Consider the following 16,297-nt stretch of genomic DNA (forward strand, 5'->3'; position numbering starts at 1 on the left):
AATGTTTAAGGGTGTTAACAAAATATAGGTGATTTAGAGGAGGCATTTTAATATTTGATAATATATGAAAGGGTTAAAGAAATAATAGAAAAATGTAGGGGACTATTTGGTAGTGGTAAAGTTTAATGTGGATTTTTTTTATAAATTTTTTTTACTAATATTATTAATTGTAGAATTGATTATTGAAATGACAGCTTATATTGTTATTTATTTCGAAGGAGAATATATTCATTGTTATTAAAATAAAATGAAATACATTGGAGGTTATAAAAGAGTAGTTAAAATTCAATCAAGAACAATATTTGTGGAATTTATCTAGTTTTAAAGTGAAAAGTGTGGTATTGATTTGATTTGAAAGAACATTCAGTTATACATGAAACCAAAATAAATCTACCTAAACTCTCATGTAAAAATAAAAAATGATGAAGAGCTTGAAGGTCTTATTAATATGTCAAAAATACTTCCAGGAATGCAATCTAATTTTTGATACATGTACTACCATCGAAGCACAAAGAGAAGAAGAAATAAGTGACAAAAATGATGGTGAATTGAAAAAGGAATTCGATAGGGAAAACTCGACAGATTTATTCTATAGTATTGCAGAATGGGTTTGTGGAGATAAAAAGAAGGTTTTAGATTAGGATGACTTTGATAGGAACGAAATGATTAATATTCCTTTTAATAAGTCAAACCTAGAGGATACGTCACATGTTTACTATGATATAAGTAGTCTCTAGCTTGAAGATCCTCTTTAGAGTGGTAAGAATTATGTTAGACCATTTTTTGATAATGTTCCCACTGATCAATTTAAGTATCTACCCCGATTTTTCTCCACAGCCTTTAACAACGTCAAGTTGTGTAGGATCAGTGCGAGAGGGGAATGCTATAAAAAGTGGTAAAAGTTTTAAGGATAAAAAAAACCTGAAAGATGTAATCGCTTAATTTGTGTTGGAGAAAAGATTCCAATACAAAGTGGCCAAGTCATACATAGGATGAAGGAAGATTAAATGTATTGATGAGAAATACGAATGGTATTTATCAAGAAGAATAAAACCTAGTAACTTATTCTGAATTTGTTCTATGAATCCTATATATTCATGTTCAAGAGATTAGATAAAATCATATCATAAGCAAGTTAGGGCTCAAGCTTTAGGTAAATTAATAAAGTCAAAATTCGTGTTGATTGATCATATTTATCAACCTAAAGGGATCATTATCGATGTCACCAATAGGTAAGTACTAGAGTTGATAATATTCTCATATTGACATCATATTATATACTCTAAAATGACTAAGGTATTTTCATATGTACACCATGGATGTGTGTTGGCATCACCTTATTTGTAACATATGATCAAAGTACAAACATAACTCACAGGTCATGTGTTTATACTAGAAATCAGTGGAAGCCTATGTACAAACATATTTTGAGGTCATGATGAGATCTATTGATAAAGTACATCTTGAAGTAAAGGATTACCTACGTAAAGTGAGGTTTCATTGATAGAGTAGGGCATATGTTTTAGGCCACAAGTTTAACATAATGACAACCAATATCATAGAGTTATTTAATGCACTGGTCAGACACGTGTAGGGTTTGCCTATCACGATATTGACCAAGTTCATTCAGGGCACTCTGTAGTGATGGTTTTATGAAAGGAGAATCCATGAAAGTATGTATAGTATTAATACTAATTATCTAATTGATCATGGCTTTCGTTTATTTACTAATTGATATGCTAATGCTTTTTAAAATTACAGATGAATGATGCACCAGGTTATACCATGGATAGAGAAAAAGTTTGGCCACTATGTATTGAAGTTTATGAACTTGGAGGTTTGTCCAATTACAAATGTTTGATACTAGGTTATAAGCAATGGCAGATATATGGGTATTATGGACTTTCATAAGCCTACATATATATGTATGAAGTTTCAACTTTCTCATATTCCATGTAAGCATGTCATTACTATCACAAGACATATAAGGCTCATATAGGTTCATCCTTTTTACACCACTAAATTCTACCGTGAAATGTATATGGAAGTTGTTAATCCACTAAAGGATCAATTATAATGGTTACATGCTGAAGAGGAAAGAATTATCCTATTGTCATTTCTTGATTATTGTCGACCAGGTGATCCTTCAAATAGGAGTCGATGCCTTTATTGTTATACTAAAGGTTTGTAGTCGATCTCACATTGCAAGAACCCAACAACGGTTCCAATCTCTGTGCCATTAGGTTCATCGAGAAGAAATAAAGGAAAAAGATCTTCACAGCCTCAACTTTCTATTTAGTTTGATTTATGTACTTGTTGAAATGAGATATAATCCACAAAATTTTATATCAATATTGTTTATGTTCCATAAATTTATTAATCAGTTATTACATTTGTATTAAACTTCTAGAGTACTTGTTTAAGACATCTCATAAAATTGATAAAACATGAAATCATATCATAAATAATAAAATATTGTAAATAAAATATATACATAATAACTCTAAAATCATATGAATAACCAATAATAAATAAACATATGCATCCACGATCTACTCAATGTAATGGAAATACAACTTTGAGGCCAAACACCTATACGTCGAGGTAAAGGACTCGTGAGGGAAATTCAAACTCTGCTTAAGCGTCAAACACTCTATGAAGTGCAACATAAAAATAGCATAATCGTTGAATTTTATACCCTACTAGGGAAAACCCTTCATTGAGCGCAATGCTAAGTAATCATGTCATTGTGTACAGCTTATAATGGATCGAAAACTCGTGGATGTTAATCATGCTGAGATTAAGGTGGTGTATGGTTGCATCCGATGAGCAAGCTCTTTATGGCTATCTATAAAAGTCCTCTGGAGTTATATACAGTGATCTTCCACTTGCATAGATCTAAGATCCTCATAACCAAATAGGCACAATCAAAGTTTATAGGTATAAAAACCTACGAACATTGAGAAATTATAATAGGACACATGTTGTATATAAATAAATTGTAATTGAAACACGCAAATAAAGTACTTGATCAACCACCCCCAGTGTCTATAAAATAAACCTAACATATAATATACCTTAACTATCTTTGTGAAGAGCTATGACCATGCTTACCATATGAGGTGACACTCCAATTGTCGTATACCATGTTGATGTGCCTTATGAATAACGTATGGGTTCTTATTCAACTCTATAGGACGACAATTTAGTGCTCGTGTTGGTGTGATGCAATAGTGCTAAGAAGGAATCTATATGTTGATGATCAATAAGAAAACATGAACTAGATATATAACATGAATTGTTTTATGTTTTCATAAATATGTAAAACATTTAAACAAAGCCAATAGATATAGACCACTAAGATTGTCGATTAGCCACTGACGTAACTCGACAATGGTATTCTAAAAGGTGGCTTTAGACTTGGCTCATATGCAATAGACATCACAGTTATTCGATGCTCTAACTTTATCATACAATTTTTGGAAAGCTTCCTTATGCTTTACCACAGAGGGAATTATCTAAATCAATTGTTTCACCCTCAATTTAAATAAGTTTTTGTACAAAATACATAAGAATAGACCCTTCTAAACGACCCTACCATAAGTTGTCTGCACCAACTGAACAAAATATAGAAATTTGTTAATTCAATAATTCATCTTAATTAACACACTCAATGAAATGGGCTAATGTTACCTTTTCAACATACGAAGGAGTGGTTTGGCAGGGGAATCCTCTTATGTTATCAAGTCAACTATCTATACCCCTAGGATGGACTAGGGAAGGAAATTAATGTTTTCAGTTATCAATATATAAAAGAAAAAATATATTTAATTATGGATATACCTCATCACCATCTCCTTGTAACAAGACATTGATTAACTCATCTCCCTGTGAGTCGATGTCAATCAACCTTTTACTTGCATTGCCAAAGAGATTCACTACAAATAACAATTGTTCATCCTGAAAATATGAAGAATAAAAATTTATCACCTTATTAGATTTAACTACATTCAATCGACTTTAAAACAACAATGTACATACCTCCATAATAGGGGACGGTGTACGTAGAGAACTCCACTCCTTCATGGCCATTACCCTATATAAAATGTAATAATAAATTGTTCAATAACATTTCATATAAAATGTCGTAACAAATAAATACTAAGCTTAGATAAAGGACGAGATGGAATTACAACATGCATAGGCAAGGGCCTACCAACACTGTCGTGAGAACCTTGTAAGAATTTTAATAATAAAATGGTCAATAATATTTTATATAAAATGTCATAACAAATAATTACCAACCTTATCTAGAGGAGGAGATGAACTCATAATGCGTATGGGCGAGGGCCTACCAACAGAGTCGTGAGGACCTTGTAAGAAATTTAATAATAAATCGTTCAATAACTTTTCATATAAAATGTCACAACAAATAATTACTAACCTTGGTTAAGGGAGGAGAAATAATATGTCTATCTGGTCAATTAACTGTATTTAGTCAAATACGTTTCACGATGTCCTCTAAATGACTCATTTGATCCTCTAAATGAGACATCTAAACAGACATTTGATCTTATAAACTACATATCTCAGCTAATATAATATTGGCCTATCAAGCCAATGTATCATTAAAAGGAGACATAACGAGTGACCTGGTCATGAGGTGCCTAGTAAAAGGAACCTAAACGCCATGAAGAATAGTAAGCTTAGCGGCTAGAGTCTGAATGGCTAGATAGGTAATGTGCTCAAAAACCAAGATCTAAACATTGACCAGTGTCTTAGATCTAAGGAGTTGAATGTCCATAAGTGGTATAGTAAAAGAAGCTCCATCATGACAATGAAGTCATCTAAGAGGATGAGGATGATTGGGGATCCAACATTCCCATATAGGCAATGATGTCAGCATACCATGTGTAGCCTCTTCATTTTGTAACAGATAGAGCGGTAAAGTAACATTATCCTGCTTATTAAAATATATAATTAAACATATTTAAATTAATCAATTAATCAATTAACAATTATATATCTTATCACCATTAAATATAATTTCCATATGACTTTATCTAGGGATATATCTCATATGTTACTTGAACATTCACGAAGACGCATCAATAGTAACCAAGTCGACCCAGTTATAGAGGATGTCAATCGTCTTGTATATTTAAAACTGCAATGTCAACATAAATGCTTAAATTTCATCAATGATCATCGTAATTATTGTTATTTTCCTTGACAATCAACATAAATTATTTCAATTATACACTTACTTGGAATGCGAGAAAGAACTCGTAGATATCATATTTATCCATATCTGTCCTCTGATCGAAGCAAATCCTCTTACTCGCTTAGGACATCAATTCATATGTCATATCCCATACCGATACACCCTATAGGCACAAATTGAAACTGTCTAAGTTATCAATCAACTGGAGATACTCTACAAATACCTTTTTTTGTCTGTCATTCCCCAGTAGCACCATAAACGTAATACAATAGGGTCATTTTAAAGGTATTGATATCGTCATCCTCTCATAGGCTCGTTGAGAAAACTCGCTCTAAATTATGATATTTCACCTTTTAACATCCTAAAAAATATGTGTCCTAAATCTTATGTCTAGAACCTTGTAAGATATATAATGCAATGATAATGATCTAACTAAATGGTAATCCAATTGTAACACAAACTCAAATGGGTTGAACCATACATCAACCTGATTAATCCGAAACGAGAACTCATTTCTGCCAAAATCTTGATACAATTGTCATAACATTTAGGAGTGCACCAACACTTCACTAAATCTTATGTTTGGCAACAAAAAAAAAATGTCCAAAACATATCCTCTCAAACAACCTCAACTACTTATATGTCAATGTGAACCTTGTAAGATATATAATGTAATGATAATGATCTTACTGAATGGTAACCTAGTCGTATGAGCAAACTCAAATGGGTTGAACCCCACATCAACCTAATAAGTCTAAAACCAGAACTCATTTCTTCCTAAATCCCGATACTATTATCATAATATGAAGAAGTGTACCAACACTCCGCTAAATCTTATGTTTGGTAACCAAAACAAATGTCCAAAACATGTCCTCTCAAATAACCTCAATTGTTTCTATGTCAATATAGATTTAATTTTGGCCATTGTATTTCGATGCACGTGCAATGTAACCTTTACCTGAAAGTGTCACACCTCGTTGGGGATTCTTAATTTGCCACTAAGGTCTTCATGTTTTCTTTTTTCAGAAACATTCTATAAAAAGAAATTATTATAATAAGAATTTTGGGAAGAATTTCATAAAATACACACAAAATCTGAAATTAATATGAAATACATATCTAATCTATCAATTTCTATGATAATTGGAAAAAAATGAACCTCAAATTAAAAAACTGTAACTTAAAAAGCCCTTAAAATGGGAGAAAAATTTAAAAAAAGAACCTGAAATTCAAAAACTATATATCGAAAAACCTTAAGAGGAGAAAAAATTTTAAAAAAAATCATAAAATCCGATCTGAAATTCAAACATTACACGACGAAAAACCCTTAAATTAGCAAAATTAAAAAACCCACCAAAAATTCGAAAATTATATGTCAAAAAACCCTAGAACAAGAAATCGAAAAATCGATCTGAATTTCCAAATGGCCAAAGGATTTTTTCCCACCCAAATTTACTATTTTCTCAAATTCACACCTATTAATTTTAAAAATTGCAAACACCTACCCAGCTGTTAATTTTTCTTGTTACTATTAGGGGTAAAATTGTTATTTTGAAATTTTATTTAAAAAATAATAATTTATCTTCATTTCTCACCTTAGTTTTAAAGACCATAATTTCCCCCTTAAATCAATTTAAAAGTTAACTTAATTTTAAAAAATTACTTTTTCACCCCCACCATTTAGGGTACCTAAGTTTTCATATTTTAGAGATAATAGTCGGCCCCTCAAATTTTAAAACATTACACTTACACCCCCAAAATTTTTTTTTCTCTTTTCGACGAATAGTATTTCCAATAATTCTCTCTGGCGTGTTATCAATCCCACCACTGGTAAGCCCTCTCCCTCCTCGGTGGTTTCTTGACATGAAACCACCAAATTTGATGAAAATCATTGGATGTCATATAAATCTGTGTGAATTGCATAGATTTGTGTAATAGATATATTCGTTGACTAATATCACATGAACCTAGTTCACATCCTTATGATGTTGGTTGATGCATTTGTGTATCAGTCCATACACAGATCCATCACACAGATTTATGTCATTCATAAAGATTCATGTAACATCTAATGATTTTTATCATATTTGGATGGTTTCCACATTGGGAAACCACCGAAGAGGGAGAAGGATTATTGGTGGTGGGGCTTACAATGCATTGGAGAGAATCACTAGGAAGAATGGCTATCAAAAATAGAAAATAAAATTTTAGGAGTGTAAGTGCAATGTTTTCAAATTTGATGGGGGTAGTTGTTATCTTTGAAATATGAAAACCCTAGGAGCATAAATTGTGGGGGTGAAAAAGTAAATTTTTAAATTAACTTTTTTAAAGTGAGTTAAAGAGAAATTGTGAGTTTTTAAAACTAAAGTGAGAAACAGAGATAAATTAATCTTTTTTAAATTAAAATTTTAAAGTAACAATTTGACCCCTAACAATAATTGTAAATATTATCAAATGAGTGGGTATTTGAGATTTTTAAAGTTAATAGATGAGAATTTGAAAAAACAATATACTTTGGGTGGGAATAAGTCCTTTGGCCTTTCAAAATCTACACATAGAAAAATTTTAGAATTGGAAAAATATAAAAGAGTCTAAATTTCAAAATTTACATGTCGAAAAATCCTAAAATAGGAAAAATCAAAAATCAAACCTGAAATCTGAAAACTACAGATAAAAAAACCTTAGATGGAAAAAATAAAAAAAACTACCCTAAATTTCGATAACTCACACCAAAAATCTCTGGAATGAGAAAAATATAAAAACAACCTAAATTTCAAAATCTACACTTTAAAAAACCCTAGAGTAAGGAAAATCGAAAAATAGACCTGAAATCTGAAAACTACAGGTCGAAAAACCCTAAAATAAGAAAAATAAAAATAAAACCAATTTAAAATTTAAAAACTACATGTTAATAATCTCTAAAATGAGAAAATTCAAAAAAAAAACTTGAAATTTGAAAACTGCACATAAAAAAGTATAGAGCAATAAAAATCCAAAAAACAAGCTTAAAATCTAAAAATTACACATTGAAAACCCTATATCACAAAAAATAATAAATCTAAATTCAAAATTTAAAACTACACATAAAAAAAACCCCTACAATGGGGAAAATCAAAAAATCCGATTTAAAATTAAAAAAATATACGTTGACAAACCCTAAAATAGAAAACTATCAATTTGCCCCTAAACGATTTCCATGCCTCCCATAGACTTAGTGTTTCAAAAACTCATAATTTCCCTCTAAAACGTGTTCCCTTGAGTTGCACTGTTCAAAATTTCAAAAAATTTTCCCCTCCCCCGTGGTCCCCCGAGATATACTACTCAAAAAGTCGCAATGTCCCCCTCTCCCAAAGTTTCCCCAAAACCAATACTATTTCAAAAATCATAATTTCCCCCACCTCGAGGCATCCATCCAACTCAAAGGGATAATTATCCACCTCAAGATTCCTCGAGGTGAAAATTTTTCTCCTGAGGTGAAGCGCCGACAAAAAAAATCCATATTTTCCAGCCAAAATCTAATTTTTTTTACTATCATTTCAACAACAAACGAATCTACACTTATTATTATAAAATAGCCCTCAATTAATTCATCAAAAACAAACAAGAATCAACTTATAAAATCAATTATTCAAAACCGAAAATGCTAAACTAATAACACCTAAAATCTTCATTTAATCAATAAAATATAAACACTAAAATGATTCAAATAAAATAAGGGACGATATACTCACTTTCTTTGTCATTTTCATCATTGAAAAAGCTGAAATTGAGAGCTATCACCAAAACCCATGGAAGCCTCAAGATTTCTCATAATTTGGGAATAGTGATTTTGGGGAAAAATGAGGGAATTTTGGTTATTTCATGTTAATGAGGGCATTTTTGCTTAATCTAAAGAAAATTGGGTAATTTCCTTCAAACACTTAATGTTTTGGACAATTAATCTAATATCTCTTATTTTTATTATTAATTTTACGTAAATTCTGATGAGTGTAGTTCTTCTATACTTCTATATAAATATATTCTCCTATACATAAATATTTTTTATTTAAAAACACATACACTTGTGTTATTATTTTATTTTATTTGTACGTTTATTGTTTTTAATAATACTTACCAAAGCAACAAAATCTTCCATAGAATCGGGAACACAATTTTCCTTTGTGAATTAATGTTTCTTATGAATTATTACCAAAATGTGTTTCTGATTTTTCTTGCCCGCCAAACAAATTGAAATTAATGCATCAATTTGTACGTGTTACACTATTTGACTTCGATGAAATTTGAATATTTCGTCACTATTTGACAATAGTAGGCATTAAAAACAAGTTCAGTATGACATTTTTAATCAACCAAATGCAGATCATGTTTTCTAAATGTTCTAGTTATCATATTTGCCAAACTATATAATAAATAAAGAATTAAAAGTAATATTATATATATCTATTTTTTATATATAAAGAACTATACGGTTATATGTGTTATCATACGATTAAATATTATTTTATTTTTAATTTAAAATTATTTACCACATGATAATATACATAAGTATATACTAATATATATATTGAAAGTGGTAAAATATAGTTTTATTGAAAGGAAAATTTTATCTATAAACAAATCTTACTAATTAATTTATACAATCTAATATAATATATGATTGACTAATAATAAAGTAACAGGAAAAAAATAAACAATGACATACCCAATTACCTGTTACAATCTCAATTTATATAAATAAATTAATAAAATTTATTTATACATAAAATTTTATTCATCAATAAATATGATTTCTTTTTTAAATCAATAAGAGAAGTGGTCATATAGAGATTGTGCTTTCAATCTCGATCACACTTAGTATATTTATTAAATTTGTAGGAGCCTTTCAAATATAAATAAATTTCTCTCGCTTTGATTGTTTACCAAATTCATAAAGAGTTTCTCTTTTATAACTAAGTTGTTTTGTTTTTCCGCAAAATTAAAATTATCCAAAAATGGTAAGAGACAACCGGGTTAGTAGAGGATGTAAATAGGTCTTTTGGGAACTAAGTTGTTTCATTTTCGGTTAAATTAAATTTATCCAACAATATTAAGAGACAACCAGGTTAGTAAAGGATGTAATTAGGTCTTTTGGGATTAAGTGTTTGTACCGGGTTAGTAGAGGGTGTACTTTTTATTTTAGGGGTATTCACAGTTCAATCAGACAACTAATCAATTCAACTAATGATCGAATTATTATATTTTTTTAAATATTATCAAATATTTACCATATTTTTTAAACATAAAACATGTAAAATATAGTTTTTAATATGTATTATGTAAACTCAATTTTGTTAGTTTTAAATATTTTTTTTTAGGTTAATGGGTTTACCAAGATTAATCAAATTTTAAACAAATATGTGTGTGTGTATGTGTGAATATATATATATATATCTTTAACAAACCAAATTGTGAAACCAAGTCGGATCATGGACTAGTTTATGTTTAACCAATCAACCCAGTCTCATTTTAAAAATATTGGTTTAAACAATACACATCACTTTGTACAACTCATAAAATTTTATTTTTTTAGTATTGTTGTAAATTAGTGAAACAACAAATTACAATGTAACTTAATAAATTTTTGTTAAAATCTCTCAGTACAGGAAAGTCTAGAATCGAAATTGTTAGCAAAAATTAAATAATTTCAGGATCATAAAGAACATACATAGATTCAATGTTCTTATACTTTGATAATGACTGGTGATCCATGCGTTCCAATTTTCAATCCACAATACAATTTGCTTAATTGTCTTTTTGTATTCTGTGATAATTTTGCAAGGAAAAAGTAGCGAAAGAGAGTGTAATTTTAAGAGTTCTAAAACCTTATCCTTGGAAGTTATGTAAATTCATAATCAATATGAGAGGCACTTGGGCATTCAGACTTTGAAATCTCAACTGTAATTAACCTCTATAACTGTCAAAGGTGGTAAAGTCATTTTCTCTACCAGGGTTAATTAATAATATATTTTAACCCTAATAGATTGGGTCAACCCATCATAGGTGGATTGGATCTAATATCTCACACTCACACATGATGGGTGATTTGAATCAAAAACTCTACTATAGAAATCTTACATAATAGAGCATTCATACATGTAAATATGTCGTGCAACCTTATAAGCAATTTACATTTGTGAACTAATTTACTATGCATTTGTTAGGAATAATTAGTCGCTTCAACTCGAATAAAATAATAAAGTATTAGTCTTGCAACACCCCAGACTTACTCGAAACACTAGCTCCTTTTGATCTCTCATTTGTTATTGTGTTATCTTCCTATGTATCTATGATCAAGTTTAATCTCCTGTATGAGTGACATGATCAACTAGCTAATGGACACACGTAATATATATAAGTCTTCTTCTTCTACTCAAAATTCTTAATTTAAACTTAGTTATTTTTCTAGTCATGTTCCATAGACCGAATCATATATGGCCATAAGTGTCAAGCTAAGATAGCAACACTAAAAGTAAATATCAAATAACAACAAAGAGTCAAAGGGTATCAATATGAGGTAATCCTCATAAAGTCTCACACAATAAAGAGCTAAGATTCATCCTTCCACTACTTCAAATAGTTATCTCACTTATGCACACATGGTATGAATCATGTGTTACAATGTGTGTTTATTCAAAATGTCATCTCTCCAACATTGTACAAATTTTAGTTCAATCATTGCACTCAGTGCCTGACCTAAGTTCTCAATTATCTCTCTAATCTTATAGGTGTTACTATATATTAAGAATTCACATTTTACATTCATAAGTTATTTGGATGTGGAGAATCCAAACCAGTCATTGTAAAAATTCATTTATTCATGACTTTATTTTAATAGATTATCAAGGCAACATGTCTAATAATAATTCTTTTCTTAAGTAACTCCCATATTCTAGGTGCGTTCTCTCAGTATTATCAATTTCAAGAAATAAAACATAAAAACATATAAACTACCTTGTACCTTGTAATTTGATTTGAAATTAGGAAGCTTGAATCACTAAAATAAGTGATCTTTTGACTTGCATCCTTCAAGGAAGAAAAATGAAAACTTTTCTAGGCAAAAGGAAGAAGAACAAGAAAATTCACTCATTTTTCTATTATTTTCTCCTATTTATTAAGCTTAAACTTGATATTTATCAAGTTAAACATGTGTCCAATTTCTATTGGCTTATAATTAAGAGTAACTAATATTTTGAAACATGTTGATTAATTTGTGCCCAAAATTATATGTTTCACTTTCTAAACAATTTCAAAAGTGTAAAATGACAATTTTACTGCTTTTCCGAATCTTATTCGAAAAGTACCATTTTTATCCTCGAAAAGTGCTAGCCACCTGTGGATAAATATTTTTATCTTTATAACACCATTTTCTTCCTTAAAATATGGGTGTGACCTTCAAGGTTTTAGTGATGTAGTTATGGGCTCCATATCAGACGATACGTTTCATTATATCACTATATAACCTAAAACTGTCGTTAACCGATATACTTTATTTTTCCCTACAAAACAAAACTCCCACTGATCATGTGGTGTTATCTAGCAATGTCTCATGACCCCTACATCACAATGAAGGACAAGTTTTACATAATGTCAAATGAACCTTTCTTACTCACACTTACCATATATTCTAATCCCTCCGTCATTACATTCCAATTAAACTTGGATTCATTGAATGTCAAAATCTAATATTTAATCTTTTCTAATATCAAGTCATACCTTAGAATGTGCCACATCGAAACTCTTTTCATGTGGACTTTTATTTACATTAGCCAGTGTCTTAGATTTTCATGTTTCTTGATATTCGTATGAAAACTCAAGAGTAGTTGAGCTGACAGATCCCTATATGGTCATCACTTGTCCTTTCGTTCAAGTAACATATGATCAAAGTGGCTTCTGACCGAGACATGATTAGTCTTATGGTATACACCTATGAACCATACATTTTGGAACAAAGCACAACCGTGATATCCTAAGTCAAAGTATCTATATACTAGTATGATTTACGATGTATCATTGACTACATATTAATGCCCATGTGATCATCGTTTAGCAGTCATACTTGATAAACAATATAATATAATAACCTTTGATCAATTCTCTAACTATCAAACGGTTATATTGTTTATCTATATGTATATCCATCATGTCTAATATCATCCACTAATATACTGTGGTGATATGGCACACACCTACTATGCAATACTATTGTCCAAACAGATTGCTTATGCAAGGAATGATTTGATGACGTTTATTAAAACTTATCGGGACCTTTCACATGTCATATGCATGTAGCTAATATGGATGTAATATACAATTACAACATAGATATAAAAGTGACGCTTAAAACATATAAAGTATGACAAAACTCTTTTTTTATTAATAATGTATATATAAGATATACAACCCTGGAAACTAACAAAACAATTGGTTTTTAGGGCATATTCTAACAAGAACTCCCACTTGCACTAAAGTCAATCGCTGTAGTACCTAATGTCTATCCTCTCTAGATATTGGTCCAACAGTCTTTGCGTTAGTGCTTTAGTTAATGGGTGCACAAGATTGTCTAGCAAAGCAATCTTCTGAATGATAATATCTCCAGCTCCAACGAATTCTCTCAAAATGTGATATTTTTGCTAAACATGCTTTGACCTTTGATGCACTCTTGGTTCCTTTGCCTGTGTAATGACACCAGTATTGCCATAAAATATAATTATTGGTTGACTCATCTAAGGAACCACGCCCAACTCTGTACTGAATTTACGCATCCAAACAGCCTCTTTTGTAGCTTTTGAAGCGACAATATACTCAGCTTCCGTAGTAGAGTTTGTAGTAATCGACTGTTTGACACTTTTTTAATTGACTGTGCCTCTATTATAGACAAAAAAAATACAAACATAGATTTTCTATCGTCTACATCTAACTAAAAGTCAGAATCTGAGTATCCTTTAAGCATCAACTCTGAACCCTCATAACTCAGTATCAACTCCTTAGTCCTCCTTAAATATTTCAAGATAGCTTTTACTGTTGTTCAGTGTCTTTCTCTAGGATTTGACTGATATTTTCTTACTGTACTAATTGTAAAAGCAATTTCTAGTCGTATACATAACATGGCATACATGAGACTACCTATTGCCGAAGCATATGACACCTCACACATTTATTGTCACTTTTCATTAGTTTTTGGACACATATCTTTTGATAGATGTGTTCCATGAGGAAACGGTAGAAGACCTTTCTTAGAATCTTGCATGTGAAAGCGTTTCAACATTTTCTCTATGTATAACATTTGAGATAAACCTATTAATCCTTTCGTTGTATCTCTATAGATGCGAATACCTAGAATATAGGTTGTTTCTCCTAAATTTTTATAAAAAAAGATTTTGCTAGCCATAGTTTAACCTTAGTCATAATGCCAATGTCGTTTCTAATTAATAATATGTCATCTACATATAAGACTTGAAAAATGACAATTTTATCCCTATCTAATTTATAGACACAAAGCTTATCTAAATTTTTAATAAAACTGAATACTCGAATCATTTCATCAAACTGGATATTCCAACTTCTTGAAGCTTCTTTCAATCCATATATAGATCGATATAGCTTACACACTTTATGTCTCTCGATAATGAATACAAAACTGATTGGCAGCTCTATATAGATATTTTCCTTAATGTACCTATTGAGAAAAGTAGTTTTAACATTCATCTGCCATATCTCATAATCATAGTGTGTTGCGATGGCTAATAAGATTCTAATGGATTTAAGCATTGCGACTAGTGAAAAACTCTCTCATAATCCAACCTTTGTTTTTTAGTATAACTTTTAGCTACCAATCGAGCTTTATAAGTTTCGACTTTTCCATCCTTGTCAATTTTCCTCTTGAAGATCCATTTACATTCGATCAAAACTTTTCCATCAAATGGATCAATAAGTGTTCATATTCAATTGGCATTCACAGATTCAATTTTTGAATTCATTACCTCTAGTTATCTGTCAGAGTCAATATCTAGTATTACCTTTTAGTAAGTCTTTGAATCTTTTAGATGCTCAATTTCTCTTATTAGAAGCGATTAAAAATCCTCTTCTATCAGAAATCTATGTCTTTCGGGAGGTTGAGACACTCTAGTAGACTTTCTTACTTGATTCGTTGTAGTTGGTATAAGTGATTATATAGTGGGAGGATTTATCTGAATAGGTTCGGTTATTAGCTCTCCAAGCTCTTCTTTGAGTATAATTTTCCTTCCTGCACCACCTTCCTCTAAGAACTCTGTCTCGAGAAAATGTGCATTTCTACTAACCATAATCCTTTGATCAGAGTAAAAATAGAAATAATATCCTAAACTTTCTTTTAGGTACCCGATGAATCAACCCTTTTTTGCTCGAGACTCTAATTTATCAATTCTAACCACTTTAACAAATGCTAGACATCCTTAGATTTTCAGGTAGTTTATACTTGAAAGTCTGTCATACCATAATTCGTATGGTGTCTTTTGAATGGACTTTGATGGTGCTTTGTTTAGCACATGTAGTGTTGTCTGAAGAGTATATCCTCATAAATAAACTGGCAAGTCAGTAAAACTCATCATAGATTATACCATATCTAGCAAAGTACAATTTCTCCATTCAAATACACTATTATGTTGTGGTATGAATGACGAAGTCAATTGAGATAATATTCTTTTGTCTCTTAAGAACTCCTAGAATTATGTACTCAAGTATTCACCTTCACGATTTGAACGTAAAACTTTAATATTCTTTCTAGTCTAGTTTTCTACATCCTTTTGGAACTCTCTAAACTTTTCAAAAGCTTCAAATTTGTATTTTATCAAATACAAATACCCATATCGAGAATAATTATTGATAAAGGTAATGAAGTATGAAAAACCTTCTTGGGCCATTTCATTAAAGGGGCCACACACATCAGTGTGTATTAATTCTAATATATTTTTGACTCGCTCCCCTTTATTCTTAAATGGAAGCTTGATCATTTTTCATCGAAGACAAAATTCACAAGTAGGATAGGGTTCTAAACCC

Source organism: Mangifera indica, chromosome 17, assembly GCF_011075055.1.
Source record: "Mangifera indica cultivar Alphonso chromosome 17, CATAS_Mindica_2.1, whole genome shotgun sequence".
Classification (NCBI taxonomy): Eukaryota; Viridiplantae; Streptophyta; class Magnoliopsida; order Sapindales; family Anacardiaceae; genus Mangifera; species Mangifera indica.